General features: G+C 45.5%; 1 pseudogene; it reads right to left on the reverse strand.

Annotated features, from left to right (window-relative positions):
* Positions 1-1,887: 1,887 nt before the first annotated feature.
* On the reverse strand, positions 1,888-7,715 carry LOC125758412 (uncharacterized; annotated as a pseudogene).
* Positions 7,716-23,813: the final 16,098 nt, after the last annotated feature.

Here is a 23,813-nt window from a genome sequence, read left to right on the forward strand (position 1 = left end):
ACCAAAAACGGCACAGTGCACATGGTTTCCCGTTTACTTTGCGCTGGCTGACATCGCAATAAAAAAAGAACAAAATCCGCAGGTCGACCTAAAACACGCAAAAATTGTTAGAAAACGCCACTCCTCCAAGCACCAGCCCGCACACTCCGCGCCGTCGCGCACGAGCCAGAAAGGAGGAAAGCGCTGGTTGCCAGTCCAGACCTCCTCGCCCGATGCAACGGTCTATAGCTTGTATTTGTTCTTGGTCTGGCAACCAGCCCCAGGCACTCCGATCGGCTTGCTTGCTTGCCCGTTGGCTTGTCGCTTTGCGACAACAGTAAATAGTGTTGAAGAGTAAATAGTGTAAGAGTACATAATGTTCAAGTGTAAGGAAACACTATGCACATAATTTACTTTTTAGCTTGGTGTACTAGAAAAGAATGTCGCCAGTGCGATTATTGGGAAAGATTATGAGTTGGTGGTCCTAATTTTCTTTTCTAGAACATAAGTTAGCGAATGTATTTCCTTGTTTTTTCTAGGGCGAAGAACCAAGTTCAAGGATTCTGTGCTCAATGAAATCGATGCCAATAATGACCCCAGTCATCTTTGGTGCAAAAGTGGAGTTGAAGACACGTTAGCACTCTGTGTTGTCTGCAATTGCACTATTGATTGCTCACAACACGGTATTGCTGCAGTAAAACGCCATGCAACGATGAAAAAGCACACCCATGCTACTGGAAAGAACAGAGACAAAAATGGAAACATCCAGCCTTCTAAGTTGATGCAAGCTGCTTTGAACTTTTCAGCGGGAGCCTCTAGCACCTCTCTACAAGATCAAGTTTTCAAGGCCGAAGCAATTTTTGCCATTTCTATCACAACCAAGTGCATCCCATTTTCATGGGGCGACACCGCAACGGAAATCTATCACAGAATGTTCCCAGACAGCAGTGTTGCCAAGGGCTTCAGATGTGGCAGGTCAAAGCTGTCACGCATTGTGTCTGATGGACTGGGCCCATATTTCAAATCAAAAGTGTTGTATAACTATGTCATCCGGATGTTTTCTATTCTATCATGGTGGATGAAACTCCAAAGCCTGACCAGCGAGTGCAGCAACTTGATGAGCTTGTAAGGTTCTTCTCCGAAGCTGAACAGCATGTTGCCGTTGTATATGTCCAGTCGTATAATCTTGGACGGGCCACCGCTGAGGTCAATGTCGGCTGTGTAGAAGATGCACTTGTTCAGCTGCCACGACAGGGCATCATTTGTTCCTTTAGTGACGGTCCTAACGTCATGCAAAGTGTAAGAAGAAAGCTAGAACAGCATCTGACATCAAGCATTGCCGATGTCGGTGACTGCAGCTTGCACAAAGTCCACAATGCTTTTGCAAAGGGATTAGATGCTTTTGGATCTGATGTAAAAAAGTGGTAAGAAATGGTTACTATTACTTCAAATCTGCTGTCCGCTCAGAGCTATTCAGAGAAAGCCAGGAAGTCTTAGGTATTCCGTCGCATGTGTTTTTGCGACATGTGTCGAACAGGTGGCTCAAATTGCAAGAACCACTGTGCCGTATTAAGGACTATTTTGAAAAAGGAAACAACACTGGCCTGCGCTCTGCTACCCAAAGTCTTCATAACAGACTGGCTGTGGCATTCTCTCAGAAACCACTTTATGCTGAGGTACTTTTCCTGAAGAACTGTGCTGAGCGATTCATAGGCTTCCAGAAGCTGTTTCAGAAACAAGAACCACTTTTGCACATTTTTCATGCGGAATTGTTGCCATTAGTTGGGAATTGTTGTCATTCCCACAATAGTGAGTGAGTGAATAACTTTATTTCGCACTATACAAATAAACTGATATGCTTAAATCACAAAAAGCCTTGACAAGCAATAGTCTTCGTTGATCCGTTAAAAAAAAGAAAAAAGAAAAAAACAACTCGAAAGTTCCGACAGGGACACACCCAGCAAGAGGTCCTCTCAAATGGATCCTTTATGTAGCCGTATCCTCAGTGGAGCCTTGCACTGGGGACGTTGCTCTCCGCATTCTGTTGTAGAGAGTGGGGTCTCTTCCTTGGCCTCTTCGTGGATGGTTCGCCGGCGGTCGTCCAGCGGGCACCCTTTTTGACCCTCTTGTGAGTCCTGGTCGCCGTCGGGCTATGCTTGTCGGCTGAACTCTGATGTAGTGTGCCCGCCGCCTTCGGGCTGCTACAGTTGCTTTCATGGCAAGCATGGCACAAGTGACATCGTTGCCGTTGGGGTTGCGTTCTAACTCGCCAGGTAAGGCTTTCACGATGTCAGGGTAGGCCGGGTTATGTTCGTTTATAGCATGCAGGCGCCACAAGCTGGTCTCGGGGCTCGTGTACACGGCTTCTCGATCCTGTTAAAATAGTCACAATAATAGTAAATCAGGCCTTCTTTATTTTTCACTGCCTCTAACTCTACATTTATGCTGTCACACTCAAACTACATTACAAGGTGAAAATGAGTGACACGTTTTCCCTACTGCTGTAAGCTTGTCAAGGCCACGTAATACTTAGTCATCTTTATGTATACAGATGAGCAGGTTCCAGAGACAAAATTCACTGAGCTGCCAAAACTGATCAACAAAAATGAACTTTGTGGCATACGGAACAATAGTGTCAAAGAGATAGAGGCAGCACTACAAAAGGGCGTGAGCATCAAGGCAATTAAAAGAAAACCCTATATGGGAAAGACCATAATACATGCTGTCAAAGAGAAGTGGAGCAATACAGCTAACAAGTTTGATGACATAGTGAGAGTGGTGGAAGACTTCTGCTATGAACTGTACGGCTCAAATGTAAATTGCCCTACTTTTAGAGAAAGCAAAGGTGAACATGGCGCTGTAGTCCCAAGTGCAAGTATCGATGAGGTGAGAAGGGTCCTACAAGGTATGTTCCGCAGAAAAACGACAGGAGCAGAAAGCATGACTACAAATTTGATCACAGATAGAGGAGATGTTAGATTTTAGAAGCTTGTGACACTTTAGACATTATGTCTTAAAAATTCGAATGTACCAGCAAGTTGAGAAAATGCCAGTATTTCAATAATACACAAAAAGAGAGACATGAAAGAGTTGGAATAACTACAGTCCGCTCAGCCTTCTTTCAGCATTGCACAAAATATTCCCCAAGATAATTTTGAATAGAATGAGAGACACACTTGACTTAAGATTGCAAGCTGGCTTTAGAAAAGGGTACTCTACCATCCATCACCTTTATGCAAAAGCTAAATCTCTGAATCTCCAATAAAATTTTACCTTACTTCATCACGGAAGAGCTTTCTCAATACTGTGGGCAGGAGTGCACAGGTATACGGAACTATTATCGTTAGTGCATTGTCACCTGCACTTTAAGCATTAAATTTCTCTCTGCTCCAACTTTTGCATTTATTAGCCTCACTGTGCAGCTGCTGCCCCCCCCCCCCTGGTTAGCTGAGATAACGCACTTATCTCTTTGAAAGGTCAATGATCTTTGATTCCATGACCTCAGCACATTTCTCTGCAACTGAAATGTTTCCTGAAAAATCTGTGTTGGATTTCTTTTGCAGCCTAGTGACAGGGTTTTGTATGACACTTTTCGGTTCAATTCATTGAAAAGTATACAAAACATGCTGAAACACAAGTGAAAATGACATGCTGTTCTAGTGTGTTTCAGTATCTGTTCTTTGTGTGGCAGCTTTAAATCAGCTCCTACTTTGAAATCAGAATGAACGAACTAGCCCTATCTGTTGCTGTACAGGCACTATTATTGCACTTGTAAGCGGCTTATGGTAATTTTAATGGCCCGTTTTCTGAACAATATTAAAGAGTTGTAGCATATACTGTAAACGTAGCTCACATTGCTTTATTCAACATTTTCCATGACATGTACTATCACGTCAGCTTATCAAAATAATAGGGCACTCGACTGCTGACCCGAAGGTCACGGGATCGAATCGCGGGCGCGGTGGCTGCATTTTCGATGGAGGCGAAAGTGTTTCAGGCCCGTGTGCTTAGATTTAGGTACACGTTGAAGAACCCCAGGTGGTCGAAATTTCCGGAGCCCTCCACTACGGCATCTCTCATAATCATATCGTGGTTTTCGGACGTTAAACACCAGATATTATTATTATTTATTATTATTAGTATTATTATTATTATTGTTATTATCAAAATAATAAAGCATTATCACTTGTACAGTATATAAACTAATGATAAAAGAATTCTGATTAACTTCACCACTTCTGTCAAAGCCTGGAATATTCTTAATAGCGCTGGTCACAGCAGCTGTAGCTCAGGAAGAAAGATGAATATATAGAACTTATAACCAGGAAGTAGTCTTTTCCTCTTTCTAACTGGCAGGTGTCTGTGTTTGTTTACCGGCGTCTTCAGTATTTCGTGCTGCTTTCTTGATAAGCGTGTCTTTGATATAGTAGACAATTACTTGTACAGTAACAAATATTTTATTTATACCACACTGCCAAAATGAATCCTACAAATGTACCAGTAGCCCTAGTTTAAAAGCATGTTATAGTTTTCTTAGTAGGACCAGCGAGCCAACTTCCTAATCTCATGGTTAGCAAGTTTTTTTAGTTTATACAGTTGAATCCCTTTATAAAAGATATGCACTGGGAAGCAATTCATGACCCTTACACGAGGGGTCGCTTATAAGCAGGGTACCGCACTCTCATTTTGTGGTGAATCCCTATTCGCAATGCCCATAGACTATCGCGCCGCCAAGCGGAATTCAGGAGCGTCCTCTCGAGGAGGGTTAGTAGACGACAAAATGGCAGCACTACGCAGTCTCTCCTTTGTTCGGCTGTGCTAGCCTCAGTGTTAACACGTTGGCAAGAAAGGAACACTACGACTTTGCATGTTCCCTGCATCAGTGAACAAACCGGGCCGTCCCTGACACGAAAAATCTGATTCGTTCCTGCGAGACGCGAAGCTTTCTTGAAAATACGTGGCAACTCGCGCTTTCAATACTCGCCCACTGCGTACACATACTATCAGCTTCGCGAGGCTTTCTGTAGACACGTACGTTACTTAAATGTTATCGTCTGACATATTCAGTTGAAGCTCACCCTGTTTTACTTGCATATAGGATTGGTCAGTGTTTCTTGTAGTGCATGAGTCCCATAACACTGTACGCGGGAGGTCGCGCGGACTCGCGATGTGCTCTTGTATACCTGAGCGATCTGAAGTTGGCGATACATTAAAATAGGGCCTCTATCCTTTGTCAGCAAAGCGCTGTTACGCATCGCGCGAGCGACGTTTCAATCATTCGAGGACGCGCCTGCTCGACGCCTTTCGTGGAGCGAACGCTTTCCACGCCGTCGTTTGCCAGTGTTTGGGTTTCATAGCCACCGCTGCGCCGCTTGTTTTTGTACGTTTCTTGATAGGTGGCAGCACAATGCAAGCGATTTGCTTGTTGACCGCTCTGAGAGCGAAATGTTCTCCGCACCCAGACGTCTCTCTAATTGAAAGAAACCATCTTGACGACGAGGATTTTTCACTGGACGTAGAAGACTGTGAAAGCACCGAGAGTGACAGCGACGATGAACGATCAGCTGCTAACTCACGAGGAGCGAGTTGCACTTCACGTCCCCTCGTGCGTTAATGTTCTTTCACGCTCGCAAGTCACTTTGATTGTATTTATAGTATAATATCCTTGAGCGAGATCAAAATAAAAGCATAGTTCCTCTTGTGCACTGCATTTATCACAATTATTGTGGATATTATGGAGCGCCGCATGCCGCCAACACGCTCGAGCTCGACCAGCGAAGCGAAACGGTTGGAGCGATGGAACGTGCAGTCACGGCCACAATCCACGCCTCTCGGCTAACTTCTTCGACGTTGCGAAAAGCATACGTGTGCATTCATTTCGATATTCATGTTTTGATCGGGCTTATCGAACCTGCGACATGCGAGTGAAGTGAATTGCACACGGCTAGAGTCTCGGCATGGCTGTGACACAAGCGCTGCTGAATGTGATGTTAAATGCTTGTGTTCCGTTGAAGACGTAACTCCGCGTTCCCGACTGCGCAAGTAATGACGACGGCGTATTATGTTTGCAAACCATCACCACGTTAAACGTGTGGTCCCGTGCAGTAGCGATGGCGCTACTCGCTGGCGGCCTACTATTGCCGCAAATCCGTCAGGCAGGCTTGGTACGTACTACACCTCGGAGTGCCGTTCAGCTCATACGTCAATTCTAGATCATGCAGTTTTATGTAGCACGCACAGGATTTCGCAAAGCATCGTTATGCACGGTAACGGAGCTGAAATATAACCTTTCGCACCACAGCAAATAATTAGGTGGCGAGTACTTAGCACTTTCCGTGGTTTGGGAAAGTATTTTAGTCTCATATCCATTTCAGCACAGCTCATGACTTCATCGGGTGAAAGTGGCACGGGCCGTACGTCCGCACGTCCTATGTGTTCCCATGCTAACAAACGGGTTGACCCTCCTCCTGGCGCCATCTTGAAAAGCACAGTGCGACACCTATAGTTCGTGGGCATTGCGAATATCGTAGGCATACTGTTGTCTCCTATAAACAATTGTCTGTTACATCAGAGCCTCTTATAAATCGGTTCAAGTGGATATACTTTCTAACATTACATGTGCATCTGCTCGGCTTCATATCAGTAGCTGTACTTGTACCAGCAAAACTTATAAAGCTTTTACTCTGCATGTTGGTAGCATAAGCTGGCTATTATAAACTGTCTGCACATATACAAATATTGATAGATGTGCCTGTGTTCCTGTTGTTTAAATGGAACAGAATCCTGACATAGCGGAAAATCGCTAGGCACAGTTACTATTGGTAACAATCTCGAGCTGCATTACGGACAAGGTAACCAGATAGAATGCGGTGATTTTCCCTATTCTTGTAGTTTATGCACTATGTAATCTGTACTAGATAGGCACACGAAGAGGCCCATATAGAAAACTGTTTACCTGCGAGAGCTGGGCGTGATCGATATTTGGCGCAGGTGCAGGTGACACTAGGCCTGTCGCTACTTCTGAGGGGCTTTGACATGCGGTGCTGGGTCCAGGATCGCACATTACAACTTGGATGTCGCACGTGTCATCCGCTTCCAGAAAGGGTGTGAAAAAATTCTGGAGTGGGCACTTGTCACCGAGGGCCAGCTGTCCAAGTTGGTAACGGTCGCCTGTGGTGAGCACAGGGGCATTGGGAAACATTCTTCCATACCTTCCATGCACTAGAGCTTGGTGTTTGCAAAATGCACCTTGGATGCCAAGCAGGGCATGCACAAGCACCTACATCAGCAGACACCTCATACTACGTTGCAGAGTTCGTGGGACTGGACACAGCATAGAGGCCATTGTCCAGAAGCTTGATGCTGTCTGCTGCGCCTGCTGGCATCCGCGACCACAAGCGCTTGTAGGTGAGCTGGTGGCTTGCTACACGGCTGTAAGCATGGCGGAGGATGCGACCTTCAAAATACTTTTCCCACACTGTGGCAATTGCATTCACCAGAGCCACAACATTGAAGGCCTCCGCTCTGCTTAGTACTATGCCCTTCAGGACACGTATGGTAGCTTCGGCGAAATTGTTGGTGTTGTGCCCACGAGTCGTAGCACTGCTGCGGAAGAGAAGAACCCACTCCTCCTGCCTTTGGAGGAAGGCTTCCGCACGTGCTACGAAGGCTGGATGGAGCTGTGAGAGAAGCTGTGCTATTGCACCCTCCAGCTTTTCCTCACTGTCGGCACACATGACCTGCATATAAGAATCATTTAGTGAAAAATGTGTCCATAAAGGTTTACACATTGCCGCTTGTTTACTCGTTACGGCTTCAGACACAAACATGTTTTTCGTGAACTTGTACATCAAAACAGGCTCCATGCACTAGCTGTGGTTGCACCACAAATAAACAGCCATATGTCCCGAACAAGAAGAGGGAGAAAAGTATTTCATGAAGCGAAGAGAGGAGAGGTCACCCTAGAGAATGTCTCTCTAGCCTGTTACCCCTCACGGGGTTAAAGAAGAGGGAGAGAACGACACAGAGGAAGGCATGAAGACGGGTGACTACGGAATAGAACAATAAATTACAATAAACACATTGTCATATGAGGCGTTTTTTTTCGAAATGGGTCAAATCCATCCAAAGAGAATTTGAGAAAACGGCAAAAATTTGCTATGCAAACTAAATACAACGCTGTCAAAGCTATTCTATGATATGTTTTACATGTCGGCTAGGGGAAGTTTCTGGCCGCAATCAATTAAAAAATATGCAGCGGATTTCACCATTATTAGCATGATAACTTTGGATTTGGCTCATTTCGAAGTGAGACATGGAATTCAATGCGATATTCTTGAATAAACTTTATTGAAATTCGGGCAGTGGCACATTCTTGCTTCGTCGGCGTCGACACTTCCATCAGAATCCATGATAACCCAGCTCCGAAAGGGCAAAAAAAAAAAAAAACTTGCACAAACACCCAGAAAACAGGCAGAGTAGTCAGGCCAGGCGAGAAATCACACGGAGGCTTCCACGTTCGCCGAATCACGTGATCGCCGAAGCGCTCTACTATCGGCATACTGGATTTGACTCATTTCGATCCATACAGCGCGTGGATCTGGCTCAATTTCGTTTTGAAACGGGATCTGTGAGCACACGTAGCTGTTGGTATTTGACTCATTTCGTTCCGATCTCTCTTTTAGAGGAAAGTTGAGAGAATGTACTTGCCAATGGAGCAATATTTGAGCTAGTTTCGGTTTCTGGATTTAGCCCATTTCGAAAAAAAAACGCCACTTATGCATGATTGTGCATTGTGTGCGGGAATCTTCTCCGCACAGCACATGCACCCAAAACAAGCACCTAGGCCTGTCTCACTGAGAAACTTCAATATAGAATTGAAATTATGTTGGACATGGTCGACATGTTTTCATGTATTGCCAGAATTTTGTCCTCTGAGAAAGCTTGGGAGGCTCATAATCTGTAATGCATTTAAGCGTCCTTCGTTCAGTTGCACATTGAGGGTACATGTAGTGCCTCTGTTGCCTACATTCTCGTAGTCTTTTGCTTTCTGCTGACTGCCACGAGTGTATTCCAACTGCCCCTATTTGTTGCCTTATTATGTGCAGACAATGTGGTGTATAGCCTCTGCAATGTAAAACAAGCAACAGTCGGGATTTTGCTCCCATACATTCTTCTGAAGGTATAATTGCGTAAATGCAACACTCAGCTGCAATGTGTGCAGTAGTGTTTCCTGGTCTCTTTGCAGCTTTAGTGGAAGCCAAAAGTACAGACCAGCGTCAAGTCTATGGAGGCACTTGTGCCAATGGTTAGGGTCTCCTGATAGTCGTGTCATGAAGGTTAGCATAGAGCTAGGGAGCAAAGCGTTTGTCATATCAGGAAAAGTCAATTGACATCACCTTACAGTCCTGACCATCACTATGTGCCAGTTTTGCCTCTGCATCAGGCTCTTTATTTCCCACAATTCAACAGTGAGTGGGAATCTACTGTAATGTAACAATACGCCCAGACTGAGATGCCTCAGGCAGCACATTCATGATGTCATAAACCAGAGGACTGTACGCAGTTCCTTGCTTCATAAAATTGCTTATTGGTTGATATGCCAGCTTAAGAGTAGCAAAATAATGTTCAGTAATGTAGTGAATGATGTTTGTTACAGTATGCAGAGGATAGCTTGTTGAATTTAGGTCAGCTCTATGGTAGTAGCCAATTTACTATGTGCTATCTCAAGTGTTACACAATGCCCATTCTAGGTACCCTGAGCAATCGAGTGGCATGCATCACAGGAAAGAAATTTTTAATGAGCGCTATGTCTGCTAAGAAACTCTCTAAAGAAAGATGACAACAAATATGACAAGTGGGGTCTTTATTTCAAGGTTTCCTCACAGAAACAGGGAATTGATGGACAAGTGCATCGGTGCAACTGGAATTTCATTGGCGGATCTGGATTTCGGGCATAAAATCTGTTTATTGCTCTTTGAACCATCATGCTTCTATAAAGGCCACACCAGAAAAAAATATTCAAACCTGATGCTCTGGCGAGTATTCCCGTGCCAGGCAATGAACAGGTGGGAATTACAGAATAAATTGCGTGCATGGATCCACATACTTTCGAATTACTGTTTTTTATTTCTACTGAAGACACGACTCGCGATTTCCGCATAGAGTTAAACAAATCCAAATTTATTTACATTTAATGCATGCATATATTATACTTCCCAAGGCAACAAAAGAAAAATTAAACTTCAGGCTATGGTACTTGCTGCATAGCTGTAGAAGGCTTTACTCGTGCGGCAGTTGCTATTACAATTAAGAAATTTCAAAATATACTCTATGTGAAACAATTCAAGTGCTAGAGCCAGCCAAACCAAGGATCTGACCACTGCACGTGCAGGAAAAAAGCAAAAGTTGTCAATGTTGCAGTGTACTCTCAAAACTATTTTCAAGACACTTTCAAGCAATAACAGTGCGTAGAGGCATTACGGCTGCGTAATCTTGCATTGTTCCTCATGGCCTCACTTTTACTTGTTTAGACGATGCCAGCCCCTCGCCACAGCAGATTCCCCATGAAGTCTCCAAAAGCCAAGATGCCACAAAGGCCCATGCAGGTAAGAGGGACGAAACAAAGGCACTGGTGCCTATAGCAACCAGTTTTTTTTAACACATAGGCAACCAGAACACTCCTTTGCTGCATCAAAGGCAGGTGTGTCAACACAGAAGTGTATAAGGGTAAATCACAAAGAATGAAAGTGGCTATTTTTTAATGCTAACAGTGTACCTTTCCTCCCAGATGACACCTACGCAACAGCATCGCAACTCTCCTGTGGCAACACCACGAGCCACGACGCAGCAGTGGCACATGCAGTTAAGAGGCAGGAAGCAAAAATACTGGTGCCTTCAGTCGGCTATTTTTGCTGTGTTTTCTGTTTACATTTCTGCAACTAGCACACTTCAAGCAGCCACCTCGATCGCTGGTGTGCCACCAAAATCTACTCGAAAGCGTTTGAGGTTAATCTGAAGATAATTAAATACAGCTACTTCGTGTTAACAGCGTACCTTTTACATCAGATGACGCCTACGCAACAGTATGCCAGCTCTCCTGTGGTAACACCACGAGCCATGACACAGCGGAGGCACATGCAGGTAAGAGGCCAAAAATAAGTGCACTGGTGCCGAGACTCTGCTTCTTTTAAAGACGATAGTCTTTCTTGGGATACTTAAACGGAGAAATTTTGGTCTGTCTTTCTGTTTGTCGGCACGTCACTCGATTCAGCCATCCGGCCAAAGTTGAACCACTTGCTTACCGCCCACCCAGCTTGAACTGGTACGGCTCTTCAAACTTGTGAACGTTGTCGATCAGAAAGTAAATATTACGCATATCTGAGGCGCAACATCACTAGGTGGTGTGTTCCTTTAGTAGAAAATGCATTCATACGTAATTCTAAAGACCCTAGTTTCTTAAGCTGCGCTGAAAATGCGACTGCGCTGAAACTTGCCTTCCTTCGTGCCCTCTGCACGAGCTCATTGTTGTGTTTCGGTTTCGGTTCTGTATTGCACTGTACGAATGCCATGGGGCGCCGCTCTGGCATTCCTGTTTTACCCAGGCGACGTGTACATAACAGAGTGTGTGGAGAGTACTCGTTGAGTGCGGACGTTTCTTCTGCTTCAGCGCTTCGCGTCAAACCGCGTGTTCGGGCTGGCTAGCGTCCCCGCCGGTCGCGTTGGTCACCGCCGGTCTTCGCCTGCTGCGGCGCCGGGACTACCAGCCCGCAACACAGCACTCATGTTTCCCGACGTATTGCCAGATGGCGTCCATATCTCACGCAGCGCCTCTTCTATCGTCTTTAGACGACATTTGCAGCGAAGCACGCAGATACGCGGCCAATTTTTTTTATATTTTCAAATCATTTTCACCACAGTGAAATGTCTTTGAAAGGCAGTCACCGACTCTGAACTTTCTCAAAGCAAGCTCCATGTTAGAGGTGCTGGCAGATGAACTGTCATTAACTAGTATTCATGATATGCAATATGATCAATATTTTGACATGTGACCTAGAAGAATTATTTGTCAGGTTAGTTCGTCGTGCATAACTGGCTAAGATAAAATTAGCGAAAACAATATAACGTCAAGCAATGCATGAAGTGCTTCTACTCGTCTACTTTCTTGAGTTGCTTGTTTCGCTGGCAACAATTATTCTGACATATGTTCTGCAGTTTGCTATGTGCATTATTTAGATGTGCACTATCCATAGGAAAACCCATTGTAATAGATCCCTTTTGTTGTACCATGTTACATCCTATTTTTTTCATCAGTATAAATACTGGAACACTCTTTTGTCACAGGCAGAAGCATCTCCCCAGCGCCTTGGGCAGTGTGATGATCACATGTATGCCACCTTGAGGTCTCCAACAACAGTAAAAAAAGAAACTCAAATACACGAAATATGAGCTTAAAAAGAAAAGTAAAAAAGTGTCGACTCTCATAGGACTTACCAGTGAGATCAAAAACAAGCAGCTGCTTTCTCCACAAGGGGAGCTGGTATTGGAATCATTTGGCGAGCTCTCTAAGGAACTAATTAGAACTTGGGAGTGCGAACACCAGCCGAACACGTAGTAGAAGGCGCTACAGTGAAAAACTTCGAAAGTTTGCAATAACAGTGTTACCTTTCTCCCAGTGCGCCCCATTACATTTCAAGCATATTCTGCATGCCCAGCAAGCAGACTATGTGTACTTGGCTGAAAGCAACTAATGCTTGGCCAGAGTTCACACAGGAAGCTCTTGAACATTTGGACGAATTCTTCAAGAAAAAGAATGCAAGGGAGAAACTCTATTGTTTAATGTTAGACGGAATGAGCATAAGAAAAAAATGTGATGTTGACACCGCGAGTGGCCGGCTAATTTGTTATGTCTATTTGGGCAGTGGTCAGACCCCAATTAAAACTGACAAAAGCCTAGCTGGGGACGCACTTGTTTTAATGGCAGCGCGCATTGCTTCCCCATGGAAAATGTCATTCGGTTACTTTTTGAACATTGGACTTAGTGGAGAGATCCTAAAGAACATAGTCAAAGAGGCCATTGTACAGCTTAACGAATTTTCCCTTGACGTGATTGCCGTTGTTTGTGATGCCCTTGCTGCAAATGTAGCAATGGCAAAATTACTAGGACGCCGTGTCCACGAGACAAACAGCAACTCCTTCAGAGCATCCTTCACCCACCCTGTGGAGCCATCAAAAGAAGTGTCAGTCATATTTGATGCAGTACACGGCCTGAAACTGCAGAGGAATATTCTTGGAGACAAGAAATGCTCTGCAAAGTGTAAAATATGGAGTAAGCACATTAGATTTGGTGAACTTTGGCAAACTCTAAGGGTATGTGAATTTTATTTGACAGAAAATTGAATGGAGCTACATCGAGAAACTCCAAGAAGCTGAAGGCCTTCGAGCAGCCAACAAGCTGAGGAGGGCACACATTGAGTATTACCAGCAAACAATGAAAGTCCGACTGGCTGCACAAACGTTCGGCTCGTCATTGAGCAAGAGCCTGGACCTAGCACGACAACTAAACTTGGAGCAGTTTCAAGGAAGTGAAGGAACATCAAAGTTTGTTGCTGATGTTGATCGGTAGGTCATGATGGAAATCCTACATATATTCAACTGACAGTCTCCCATATTCAGGTTATTTGGCATCCTAAATTCCCAGAGGCCAACAGCATTGGAGTACAAAGCTCCACTTCGGGCAACGACGATAAACCATCAGAAGAAAGCTCTGCTGGTCTTTTTCACTAAGTTGATGTCCACTAGCCAGAGAACTAGTGTGCACATCTGGGAGATGTATGTCAATAATCAGCTTGGGATTCACATTGAGGAGGTTGGCTGAACTGGCAGACAGACTTTTCAAGTCAGCTCTGTGTAGGTAAGGCTACAACTTCACTTTCCCTTTAAGTAACCAATTAGTGCGGTTATCCATGGCAGGTTGGAAACTGTCAGGTATGCACTATTTAAATACATAAAGAGTAAAGCCATAGCAGAAGCAATAAAAATTGACTGCTCAAGTTTTGTACTTGATAATGCCCAAGTGCAATAGTACTATTGGTGTAGTGCTGCAATTCGAATAGTTCATTGAGAGTGCCCTGTTTATTAGTTAAATTTTATATGCCTGTGAATGTTACTAAAACATTTAAGATATGCGTCGTATTGCAATGTCTTCTCAATAGTGCAACTCTTCACCATAACTGCCATCAGCTAGCTGTTTAGAACAATGGCGCAACAAAAATATTGGAGGAAAGGTTATGAAATATAGACCATGACAGAAGTTCACTTGGATAAGGGAGCGACCGACCAGCCTCTGTTAATAAGGGGAGGGAGGAATGCAGTCAACCAACCGTGCATTGCAAGATGTGCACAAAGTTCACATGCCATTGTTGCTATAAAAATTTGGCAGTTTGTGTATGCATGGTTTATTCCAGCAGTATACTACATATCTAGAACACAATGCAGTTAGCAATGGGGATGCTAGAATGTGCGGCTTGGGGGGCGAGTGAAACCCCTCCGCAACTGACAAGTTTGGATGGGGGGGGGGGGGGGAGGCAAGCGCATCCTTGCCTTTTCGTAACAGATGCCTCTGTACCCTGATGTGTTTTCCAACATAGGCGACAATTGTTTGTAAGAACAGTCCTCGTAATAAGTAATTTGTGTTAGTTACGACAATTCAGTACAGCTCAAAGTGAAGTTATGTTCAGCGTTGTAAACAAACCGTTGCATTCTCTTTGTTACAGCTACATTTGCGCGTAGCGCCTCAGCCAAGGCCACTTGGAGATGTTTTTCAGCTGTGTGCGCCACCGCGGTGGTTGGAACAATAACCCTTGAGCAATGCAGTTTTGGTAGGCTTACCGCAGCCTGCTCATTCATGCTGACGTAGCACCAGTGAAAACAGCAAACCTTGCTCCAGACCACGAGGGTCTCGTGACACTGCCACATCAGCGAATGCAGAGAAGACAAAATGAGGAAAGTGATGAGTCCCTTACGCCAGAAGCAGCTGCCATATTTGAGGTAGCTGACCACCATTACGGAAACCTCAGTTATGACATCACTAACTTCAGTAGTGAGGCAACTGTGCAATATATAGGAGGCTTTATTGCTACAACTGTGGCTAAACATGTGGCATGCTCTTCCTGCACTGACATGCTTGTCAAGGACATCATTCCAGTGTCCTATTTTTTATCAGAAATATTGGGCGATTAATCATGCCATCTGCTTTGACGCACCATGTCCTGCACACAGCTGAGCATGTCTTTCCGAATAATATGTCCCATGTTAGAAATGTCACAGTGCAAAGGCTGGTCCTATTACCTTTTCGTCAGTTCTGTGAGAGGCATGAAAGGACCTTGTCAAGTCTTCCACACTAGAGACAACCCTGAGCATGTTACTTATTAATCAAGTTTGTGCTAAGGACATACTGTATTGGCTGCGAGATCGAACAGTGTCGGCGCCTAGCGGCGAACGGACGAAACCCCGAAGTGTGGATGCCGCTCAGTCGTGGCTGCTTCAGCAGCATTGTATGCGTGTATGCGCTGTTTGTACTTCGCGAACTTACGATGGAAGTTGACGACGACGGTTTGGTCGACGGTGAGTAATCTGCAAAAATCTTATTCTTTGCTTTTTGCAACAGAAATTCACGACGCGAATCGCTATATTTCGCAAATCATCGATGCGAAAAGCATTTGCTTGATGCGACCGCACAATATGCGCTTTTCGCCGTTTAACGTGTTGCGGGGCTAACATGCGTTCTCTTTTTTCTTTCCAGTGCCCTTGCCTTTGAGCACCATTCTTAATCATGTTGGCGACGGCACGTGGCACGTGAGCACAATTGGACTGTAAATAACAACGCAGGAGGGCATAAGTTGGAGCACTGTAAACGCTGCAACTGCAAACCAATTCTTAATCAGACTAAATTCTTGGCACGATCCGGTGATAGATTAGAGAGGGAGATCCTCGAAGCGTTTTACATTGCGCGTGCCGGAGACAGTTGCATCAGTTGCGCGTCAGTAGCACCCCAAGAAAAAGAGATTACCTTTTTGTCGCGATAGAGCCTGGGCATGTGATGATGTGACGTGTATTTTTTACATGTATAAGTATCGTAGTATCAGTGTTTCCTGAAATAAACTTCAGTTGTTAGTTTGTGCTTGGCTGTAAGTGTTCCTTTCTAGTCCTCGTGTGTTTTGCGCAACGTTAAATTTTCCAGTTTTTTTGCCGACCTATGGTACGGCGTGACCTCGATACTGGTGGTCACTTTCCAATATTCTGCTGGATAACGTGTAGCTTATTTTGCGTTTGTCTATCCCATCAGCACTGCTAATACACCCTGAGCTTTCGCTTTAGGAAGGGTTTTAAGTCTAATGAAGGGACAGCTATGGATGTATCGGCAGCGCTTTCGTGGACAGATGCAGAAGCACACATGCAAACGCATGCACAAACAAAGGTATGAAACCCAGGTTTGACGTGAGAGGTGGCTATTTTTTCAGCTATCTGCTAAAATGCTGAATGTAGTGGTTGGAGGCTAGGCCTAGCAAGCCCATTTGAGGATTGATTTTCATACCCAAGACATTTTCAAGAACGTTTCACTTCAATTTTGCTATTCTCATTCATATTTTGTGTTCCTCTATATTACCAAAACACTGAAATAAACCGACAGAGCATGTTGCACAATTATTATCCACATGTAACCATGGGGCCTCCATAAACTGTCGCCGGTCGTTTTGCAGGAAAGAAAAGGCATCTGACTCCAGAAGAGGCATTTGATCTTTACTTCAGCCTTCCGGACCATGAAAGTGCGAGCGAAGATGACAGTGAAGAAGAATATTTTTAAGAGCTGCCTTGTGAACTTCAAAGCGAAAACGACAGCGGCAGTGATGAAGTTGAGCTGGCAGTTCCTACTGTGAAACGCAAGAAAAAACCGCCACGAGTGTATACCGGAAAACAGAAGAAAAAGCGTTGCAGCTCAACTGCAGGCTCGTCAGCTGCTGCGGATGCTTCTGACAATGACATGGAAGTTCAGTGGGAGATGACACCAGCGGATGTTGTGATCCCGACGGACACTGAACCGACTTTTTTTGCAAAGCTTTCGTCGGAGAGCACGGCATTGAATGCCTTCGAGCTTTTCGTCACCGATGAAATGGTGAATAACATAGTTGATAATACAAATCTTTATGCCGCCCAGGAAGGAACACGGGGCTGGATACCACTCACTGCTGAGGAACTGAAGGCCTATTTTGGCATGCTGGTACTCATGAGTGCCAATCCTATGCACTAGGTGCATCTGTATTGGAGCTCCGATAGCCCATTCTATGTGAACGAGATGGCTGCGGTCATAACGCACAAGAGATTCCAGCAAATCACAAACAATTTGCATTTGAATGACAACACGCAGATGAAAAAGAAAGGCTCAAAAGAATATGACCGCTGCTTCAAAGTTCGCCCGCTCATCAAGATGATGAATGAATACGCGTTCATCTCGTCTTGCTGTCGATGAAAGTATGATTTTATTCAAGGGAAGGTCATCTATGAAACAGTATATGCCTATGAAACCAAAAATAAAACGCGGTTACAAGGTGTGATGCATTGCGGACTCGTCCACAGGTTACCTATGCAAGTTTGATATTTGCCAAGGTAAGCAGCCGGAGCGGCCAAACAACAGAACACCTGGAGAACACGTTGTCTTGTCAGTGACAGAAGGAATCGTAACCCCAGGAAATCAACTCTTTCTCGACAACTTCTTCAGTTCAATCGCTTTACTGCAGCAGCTCCGTGACAGCCATTTTAGCTTGCCGTACATTTCGCACAAATCGAAAGGACCTACCAGCCAAACTGAAAGTAAACAACAAACAAGCTCGACCGTGGTGAATTCATCTGGAGGAGAAAAAAGAATGTTACCGCCGACCAGTGGCGAGACACGAAGCACGTTCACATAATGTCGAGCTATCACGACCCCTGTGAAGACGTTGATGTTGACAGGACTACACCAAAAGGGCATAAGAAAGCCGTGAGGTGCCCCGCAGCACTGCGCGACTACAACCTCTGGATGGGAGGGGTGGATCGCTTTGACCAAAAAAGAAATGCATATCCACTAGACAGGCTCAGAGAGGTCGTGGAGTCGCATTTTTTATTTCATCCTTGATGCCGCGATTGTCAATGCTTACATCCAGTATGGCTACAGAAACAGTATTGCATACCTGTTCTTTGGGGTCATGCTGGGAAGACAACTCATCAGTGGGAGGAGCTTTCACAAGGGCCGGCGAAGCCTAGTGTATCACAAGAGTGGAAGCAAAAACGGCTCATTTATGACAGGGGTGCCAGGACATGTTCGGTTCAATGGACAAGGGCACTACCCGTGCACCACCACTACACGCAAATGGTGCCGATGGTTTTCGACGACGTCGCAGGAAAAACGCACTAAGCTTGTATGTGTAGCCTGCCAAGTGCCTCTTTGCGCCTTTTCGTAAGCCGGGATAAAGTTCATTGACAGAAAGGATGACCGCCAAGGTTTGCAGAGGGTCAACGTGTGTCCCACATTTGCCCATGGCGCCAAGTTATCAGTGGTGTATCGGTTACCGCTAAGACCGTCTAGTACGCCACCCAGTCTGGCAACGCGCTCGACCACTTCCGGTGCGCAAGCAATAAACATCAGTTCTTCCATGGCCACTGTACGTGTCGGTCTCGTTGCATACATTCGAGGCTTACTGCTTACCTCAGAGCAACGAAACGTTCGAGCGCTACGTGTTCCGGAGCCGCACGCAGACCGAAGGTGAGCCTTTCGAGCAGTTCTATCGGGACCTGCAACTGAAATCGAAGAGCTGCAACTTTGAGAACCTCCGGGAGTCGATGCTGCGTGACCAAATAGTGTACGGCACACCTAGTAAAGCGTTGAAAGAAAAGCTTCTAGCCAAAAAAGACTTGACGCTCAGCACAGCTGTTGAGTGGGCCAAGGCTGAGGAAATCGCTGCCGCACAAACCAAAGCGTGGAGTGAAACCAAGAGCGTAGACGCAGTGACGCAAGACAAAAAGAAGTACCAGCAACACAGGAAGGACTCGCTAGGGCACAGCAAAGAGAGACATCAAGGAAAGATATGCGGCTACTGCGACCGCTCGCATAGGCCTCGAGAGTGTCTAGCATGTGGGAAATATTGTGCTAGATGCGGAAAGCAGAATCATTTCGCAGTTTTCTGCAAAGCAAGAGCAACGCATGTGAACGACATCGCCGAGCGGGATGACGACGACGATGACAACGCCTTTACTGTGCTGCACATATCAAGTCGAGGACATCATCATCATCATCATCATCATATCTACGGTATGTAAGAAAGCGAGCACGGCCGATCGGCGCGACTGGGAGGTTGTGACTCAGATTTCGGGACGAGGAGTGCGGCTGAAAGTAGACACCGGCGCGCAGGCCAACCTGCTGCCGCGCGGTGTGTTTGACGCCCTGGGAACCAAGTGCCAACCGCAGCCGGCCCGAGCAGTACTGCGCAGCTACGGCGGTGATGAAATAGTGCATATGGGGAAGGTATGCCTCCCAGTTCAGATTGGAGAAGACACCAAGATAGTGGAATTCTTTGTTGTGAGGAAAGGTCGGCAGGCGATCTTAGGACTGCACGCTTGCGAGCAGTTTGGTCTCGTGAACAGAATTAGAGCAGTCAACAAGGATGACTTATCCGAGTGCATTCGCAGAGAGTATCCGAAGTTGTTTACGGGCATCGGACTACTAAAGCGAGAATACAGTATGGCGCTCCAAGACGGCGCCCGCCCAGTCGTCGAGCCGGCGCGATGTGTACCTCACGCAATTCGACCCCGGTTGAAAGAGGAACTTGATCGTTTGGAGGCAGCGGGGATCACAGCCAGGGTGCGGGAGCCTTCTGACTGGGTAAGCCCACTTGTTATTGCTCGAAAGAAGAACGGTCAACTTCGGGTCTGCATGGATCCCAGAAAAGTGAATGAGGTTTTGAAGAGAAAATACTTTCAACTTCCACGCAGAGAAGAGATTGAAAGCGAACTGGCAGGGGCGAAATATTTCAGCTCGCTTGATGCCAACAGCGGTTTCCACCAAATACCTCTTGATGAAAAGTCCTCGCGCATTTGCACATTCAGCAGCCCTTGGTCCCACTATGGGCACTGTACGTGTCGGTCTCGTTGCATACAAGTGGGACAGGTGTTGTCCCGCCCATTTTTCCGATATTCCTTTGCGAGCAATATTAAATTTTTTGTGGTTCCTATATGTGGTACAATTTCTTTGGGAAACGGTAGTGTACAAACCATCATTCGATTTTTCGTGCCTGATAAAGGGTTAACTGGTAATAACCCTGTCACACGGCAAATTTAATGTCACAAGAAATGACATTAAGCGGACCTAATGTATTTTACCTGTGTGCCGTCACACGGAGAAATCAAGTATGTAATTGATGACCATGACCTTCGCCCTTTCGAGCCGTGACATTGGGAGAAATAAAAGCTATCAAATCTTGCATCTAACACGTTCGTACCCTCACAAATCACTTGTGTATCCCTAAAAAATTGCTACGAAAATATATGCGCAGCCGCTTTCACAATTTTCCACGGCTACACAGCATAAAATCAAGCCAGTCAAGCAGTCAAGCCAGGGGCCAATCGAGATTAAACATGGCCGATAACATGACGGACAGTGGAAACACGACCGACGCTCCGGCTCCCGAAATAAGACGGCGTCGGCTACTGCGCGTAGTCACCACCTGGATGGCCATGCGAGCCAAACACCGCAGCGAGGAAAGACTTCTGCGCCTCGCTCTTGAAGAGCAAGAAGCTTTTACTCGAGCGTGCGAGGACGCGATGTGCGCCAACTCGTTCACGACGGCGTATACTGCAATTGAGCTACTGCATCCCATCCAGAGAGAGCGTTGGACCTTTCAGCGCTACGAAAGGTGGTTCGAAGACACGCTGCCGCACTTGGGCGATGCGCACTTCAGGCAGTTTTTACGTGTGGCGCCTACAACATTCAGCTGTCTTGTGAAAGTTCTGACACCTGTGCTAGAACGAGCACACACGAAACACGCGGCCGGTTGTTTCAGTGGCGAAGCGAATAGTCATCGGAGTGTACCGGCTACGTTCAACGTCGGAAGACGTCACCATTGCACATTTGTTTGGAGTCTGTCGTTCGACAGTGAATTTGATATGCCGAGAATTTTTTGCGGCAGTTATCGAAACACTTGAGGGCCACTGGCTTCGGTTGATCTGCCGCGCTGAAATGGGGGAACACATCAGGAAGTTCTACCGAGTCAGTGGCTTTCCCCAGGCGATCAGTGCTTTGGATGGTTGTCACATCCGGGTATCTCCACCAGAGGAGCATGCAATTGACTACTTCAACTACAAGGGATGGTAAGTGTTTCGCCTGTCCTTCACCTGCGAAGGAGCCATAGCAATTTTTCATGCAAAGAACATGTATACTTCTTATTTGCTAACGTAAATACGAGGCGCATGGAAAAATGAAGGGTCATTGTTTCTGAACAAAAACAAAATACTTCACAGAGTACTCCCATCACAGGACTAACGATAAAATTTCTTGGAACACTCGAGTTTACTACTTAAATGAGTGACACGAACATGCATCTGTAAGGTGAATTTCGGCTATCTTAAACATGCAGGAGTGCTTAACGTCAGGTAAATGAGCAAACGTGATTAAATGAAGCATATATGCAAATTCTTTTTGCGTGGGAGAGCGAATGCAGTGGGCAAAGTTTACATTTACTCATAGGTTGTAGCCAACGTGCTGCCAAGTTTTTGCAATCACTAATGAGCGCGAGATTCTCAAATGAAATAACACGCTTGAAGGAATCAGCCATTTTACTGCGATAAGTAGCAAATTTGGCTTTACGCAGATTTTGATTTCCTTTCTCATGCAGGTAGAGCATGATACTTTTGGCACTCGTTGACCATCAGTACTGAAGGACCCGGTTGAACACCAATGGGAGCAGAATCTGCATGACTTCAACACGTACTCGTTTACACCAATGGGTGCTCTAATTGCTGGCATTCGCCGTATATGATAACAAATAAAAATTGGAATATCCCTTTTGAAACCTTAGAAGTTGCATCTACAGCTGTAAAGGTAAATATGAAAAAGGAAGGACCGAAGTGCAATTCGCTATTACTTCAGAGATCTGCGGCATGTTTGCGGTGTTCTGCTCCAAATTCAACATGCTCTGCCCGAAAAGTGCTTAAAAGTTCGCCGTGCTCTGCCGCTCCTGCTATTGTGATATTCCCACGGGGTCGTGACGCGGACGAAGCCAGCAGTCGGCTTGTTCAGGACTAAACTTTTTATTTGGGGGAACCTGTGCACGGAAAAATGAAAAGGCAAGGTACAAGCAATTTACGCTGTACACTGATAGCGGCGAACAGGGCATCGGCCGTCAGTAATCTGATCTGCGATAAGGTGCGTCGGCATTCATACATGCGGCATCGAACATTCCAAGCTTATCGCTGGTGGCCGCGTTAGTTCCAGCAGACTCCGCTGTTCGTGTTTCCGCGCTCAAGCCTCACAGATGATCCTAAAATAATATGGAACGTTCCCGATACATTCTGGCGCGGTTTGCCCAAGGAAGTAGTAACAGGTGTAAGAGGGCGGTAAGGAAAAAACAAAAACAAAGGAGCGCGTGTGGCGATATTGACTTTCTTTCGAGAACTTTATCAGTCATAAGGTCGATTTTCATCTTTGATTTGGATTTTGATATGCAGGTCCCGGAACCAAAAAAAAAGGTCAGAGGCTGTCCAGCAAAAGCACGAGGAGGACTTGCTTTCTGAATGCGGCGGGGAAAAGCACATGATGCCAAAGGAGGGACTACGTTGTATTGCAACAAAGGCTTCCCAAATTGAAGAGGAGCTCGCATCGCTCAGAAAAAGCACCCATGACGAGCAGCAGGAGGCAAAGTCAGGCTGCCGAAATTGCGAGTAAATGCAAGTCAAGCTGCAGGAGCTCGAAACCCTGAACAAGGGTCACCAAAAGAGTTTGCTTCAGAAGATTTTTTTCAACCGGGGAGTGTTTCTTCTATTTTCTTCCAGTCCATAAATGGGAGCATCAGGCTGACGAGTGGTTACGTTTGCAGTGATGGCAGCGACACTTTGCTTTTTGGAGCACATTCTGGAGCAGAAAAAACGCTAGTTTGGAGCAGCTATTGGCATTTTTGGAGCAGATGGCAAACTATTCCAAACGACTCCTGGAGTTTAACGCATTATTTAAGCATCTCATAAATATTAATACTTATTATTAAACATATTCCACACACAATTATCACTGCGAATTGCACAAAAACAAATAATTAAGGAGATGGGTGCTCACTGAACACTAAGATGAGCTATATAATTAAATTTACGGGGACTTGTGGCAGAAATGATATAAAACCGATAAAGCTGAGCCCCAAATTATAAAAGAAACCAATCACGTACAACAGTTTATAGTCTGTAATACAGCAAAGCAATACGTGCCTGAGCACACGCGTAGTTTGGCTCTGCAGCCTTCTCTTCATTGCCAAGAAAAGCTGTCTGTGAGCATAGAATGAGAGTAGACAGCTTGTTTTTTGTTTCGTTTAGGCTCGCTGGACCATCATGTGCTTAATGTTCATTGTTTTCAGTTTACCAGCGCCATTTCGGAGCAGATCCGGAGCAGTTACTCACAAAAATTACAGTTTGGAGCAACATGGAGCAGCATTTTTTCTTTTGGAGCAGTTTGGAGCAATTGGAGCAGCACTTCCATCACTGCGTTTGATCACATGCAAGAAATGTTCAAGCGGATAAAGGCGACAAGACATTCCAGTCCT

The sequence above is a fragment of the Rhipicephalus sanguineus genome, chromosome 4, assembly GCF_013339695.2.
Source record: "Rhipicephalus sanguineus isolate Rsan-2018 chromosome 4, BIME_Rsan_1.4, whole genome shotgun sequence".
Classification (NCBI taxonomy): Eukaryota; Metazoa; Arthropoda; class Arachnida; order Ixodida; family Ixodidae; genus Rhipicephalus; species Rhipicephalus sanguineus.